Raw genomic sequence first — 4,202 nt, forward strand, 5'->3', positions numbered from 1 at the left:
GTGTTGGAGTATGGGTTATTCTACCTATAAGCTTGGAAAGCATTAACTTGCTCCACGGAACTCCTGCAATCCTGCTCCCAATGACATACAATACCACAATTTTCACAGAAAGCCTCATTAGAATTATTATTAATCGCAGAAACATTGGCTACGTTAACAGTGCTCAGATTATCTAATTTTTGACAAATAGAGGTCAGTTGAGCTTGCAAAAAGGATACAGAGTCGACGCTATGTTTCCCCTTATTAGCAAATCCTCTTGGATTCCCATATTGGGAATTGTGTATCGCCATATCTTCAATAACCTAACCTGCGTCATCAACATTAAGATTCATAAATCTCCCACTAGCTGCAGAGTCTAAAATTATTCTAGAAGAATTTCCAATGCCGTTATAAAAGGCTTGGATTAACTGCCATTGTGCTAAATTGTGGTGAGGGCATTCTCTTTGTAAGTCCTTGAACCTCTCCCAAGCCTCATATAAAGACTCATCGGCTTCTTGGGCGAAGTTCTGAATCGCACTCCGTAGTACTGCTGTTCTCTCTGCAGGATAATATTTGTTATAAAAATTCAAAACAAGAGTTTCCCAGTCAGTTATACCAAGCGTAGTTCTATTTAAACCATTAAACCACAATTTAGCTTTTCCAGTTAAAGAAAAGGGAAAGAGAATCTCCCTGATTTGGTCTTGAGTGACCCCGGCTTGCCTTATGGTGTTGCAATATTGACAATAGTCGGCAATGTGAAGATTCGGGTCTTCACCCTTGGCTCCACTGAATTGCTTCCTCTCTATCATCGTTATAAATTGGGGCTTAATTTCAAATTGAACCCCATCAAGAGCCGGAGTGGGAGTGAGATGTGGAAAATCCGTAAGCTTTGGTTGTGAATAATCACTAAGTTTCTTTGGAACCGCCATCTCTGATTCTGTGTCTGATGATGCCTCTGAATTGCTAGAACCAGTTGGAGAATCTCGGTGATTATTGTTATTATCACCAGAATCCGCCAGGATTTGCTTGTAGAAGTTTTTCTGTCTATGGAAGGAACGTTCGATCTCAGGATCGAATGGGATGTAACCTGATCTAGAACACCTGGGCATAAACAAAAACTAGAAGCAAATATGAGATTTGTCTCAGAGAACTAACGCTCTCTGAGACAAAAAGGGAAATAATCTAGACTACAAAAATAATCAGAAATAAAAATAAAACCGTTTCCCCAGCAACGACGCCAAATTTTGACAGGGTAAAGTCGTATCCCCTAATAAAAAATAATTACCAAATTCACTAACTAAAGTAGATAGGGAAGTAGGGTCGATCTCCACAAGGAAACAAGTCTTTTTACTCCTAATTAAATATTATAATCTAAATTATTTAAGTAACCAATATTAAAAGTTGAATATGAAACTAACTAAAAAGAGTAAGAAAAGGGAGAAAATAATATATAAAAGGATCTAGGGCATAGGTTCACCAATAAATAATATTCCGGGGTAAAATAGGGTAATCAATCATTGACATTGCATAAATAACATGATTAACAGGCTCTCGCAATTTATTAACCAACATAGATCTAACAGGCTCTCGCAATTTACTAGATCTAAGTCCTTATCGAAAATAGCCTTTAATATCAAATTAACATCTGCTCGATTCATCAATTTAATATTGCTATACTTTTACAAGCCGCAATTGTAAAACATTAAAACAATCCAATAAGAAATCATCATGCAATACCAACAATCAATAATAGTCAATCATCAATGCTTCAATTAACTAGATTGTAAAGGGCTCTCGCTACTTATTACAATCACACAATTAAATTACCGGTATTAAATCTCATCTCTCGAATCTTGACTTAACCATTTATAAATTAACTTGCCTATTGAAACTAGACCTAAACATTAATTCTCATCTCTCGATTCTTGAATCAATATTGTCAAACTCATGCATAAAAGATAGGCCTAATCTAGTCACAGAGCATTAAATCAATCAATAGGAAATTAATCTAGCATTGGTAATTAACAACAATAAATTACCCCTTCATATTATTTATGGGTCCCCACAAACCCTAGAAATTAAACTACTCACACATAATTAAATATAAACTAAGCAAAGCAATAAAATAAATCATGATCAAAGGAATAAAATAAATAACTAAGATTAAGGGAAGAGAAATCGTTACTAAAATAATTCTGAAATTAATTAAAGAAATAATAACAAAGGTTTAGAGAGAGAGTTTAGAAAGAGAAAACTAAGTAGAGAGAGAAAGTCTAAAAGAAAGGATTAAGAGAAGAAGAAGTGGTCGTAAAATCGTATTACGGAGGAGTATTTATACTCCGTACAAAAATCCTAAACTAAAACAAATTAAAACGACTCTAATTGTCTCCTAAATAAAACGCGCCCGATCGGGTGCGCCTTTTTTTATCTTTAATAACAATCTCGCGCCCGACCGGGCGCGTCACCGGGCGCTCCTCCCGCCCGGCCGGGCGCGCCTCCGGGCGCCAGCCTTTTTGGCCGGGCGGATCATTTGGGCCAATATTTGGACTTCGATTGGGCTCCAATTCTTCGAGCCAATCTGGGTTTCCTCTTTGGGTCTTGAATACTCGGTCCAAACGCCCCGGTATCACCTCTACCGAGCCCTTAATCACCGGTTCGATGGCTCCAACCGGCCCTAGGCTATAAAATCTGGTCGTGCTTCTCTAGTGCTCGTGATTGCTCCTAAATATCTCGGGAAAATACTCCAAAAGCATAAATCCCTTTAAAAGTCAACCAAATCTACGAAAACACTAGAAAACACCAATTAGTAATAAAAGTGGCTCTAAAGAGCTAAAAACACTAATAATTATGACCAAGGGACGGGGGTAAAATACTATATAAAATGGATACATCACAAGCCTAGCATGATTCTACATCATCAAAATATGCTAAGTACGCGAACGTACCTCAAATAAGCTCTTAAAATAACCGAGTACTCTACAACAATTCTCGAACCAAGTCTCCTACATAAAGGGACAATAATACTATATTAATTACCCTTGTATACACAATTTCCAGCAACTTAAACTCACTTTAAATAACTTATAATTATCTGAAAATTATTTTAAAACCCCTAATTAAACTCCTTTTTAATGGATAATCACACCCTTTTATTAAAAATCACAATTATACTACTTTAAATAAAATTCCAACATTTTAAACTAATCAAAAATCCTTTAAAAATTCATCAAAATACATCTTTATACTTAAATTATCCAGAGAAACATTAAATTATCTCTTACCCCTTTTAAACTCAAAGATAAATTTAAAGCATAAAAAAAACTTCGTTAAAAATCAAAAACTGCCCAAAAATCATATTTAGAGGCTGAATTTGGCCACGAGAGGGTGGTGATCATTACCAAAGGTAATGAGTCTTTCTTAAAACGTTGTTTTCACTCGAAAAACACTACTTTTTTCTTTATCAAAATCGGAGGATTTTAGAACCTGATCGGGATTAAAACGAGATTAATATTAACGAACGGAAATCTAATTATTAAAACATGAACTTGCGTGTTCATATAAAATTTCCAGCATACTTTTTAAGGCTTAAACCCCTTAAATAAAATCTGAAAATTAAATTAAAACCACTTAAAACATTCTCTACTTATGGGTAATCAACTCCTTTTAATTAATACACAAAAGTAGTATGTAAATAAAAATTCCAACATTATTCTATTAACAAAAACCCATTAAAATTTCATTAAAACTCCATAAAGATACAATCTTTAAGATTTATTACCACTTACAATCAATGGGTGTATAAAACCCCCAAATCAATTGTAAGTTAGAATCCTAAAAATCAACACTTTAATAATTAAAACCCTAACTTTTAATACTTCATAAAATCTGAAAATTAAACACTTTATAATCTAAAATTTACAACCTTTAATCATCAAAACACAATTGTAGAACATACTAATCATGTTTAAACAATTTAAAATCAAAACCCCAAAGTATATATTATAGGAATAATTATTAAAACAAAATAAAAGAGGAGAGAGAAGGGAAGAACCACCGTGGGTGGTGGCTGGCCAGCTGCTGGCCGGCAGCGGCAGCGGACCGGCGGTGGTGGTTGGTGTGATGATGTGGCAGCAACAAGATTGAAATTTGGGTGGGTTTATGTCACCCAAAACCCACGTAAATGCAAGAAGAAAAGAAAGAATATGAAAAGGAAAAAGGAAAAG

The 4,202-nt window shown here is 34.9% G+C and overlaps 1 non-coding gene across 1 annotated transcript; it reads left to right on the forward strand.

Moving 5' to 3' along the window:
• The first annotated feature begins 420 nt into the window (after positions 1-420).
• On the forward strand, positions 421-527 carry LOC145641229 (small nucleolar RNA R71). Its single transcript, XR_014115288.1, has one exon. It is a non-coding gene; the product is annotated as a small nucleolar RNA R71 (small nucleolar RNA).
• The last annotated feature ends 3,675 nt before the right edge of the window (positions 528-4,202 follow it).

The sequence above is a fragment of the Chenopodium album genome, chromosome 7, assembly GCF_948465745.1.
Source record: "Chenopodium album chromosome 7, dcCheAlbu1.1, whole genome shotgun sequence".
NCBI classification, from domain to species: domain Eukaryota; kingdom Viridiplantae; phylum Streptophyta; class Magnoliopsida; order Caryophyllales; family Amaranthaceae; genus Chenopodium; species Chenopodium album.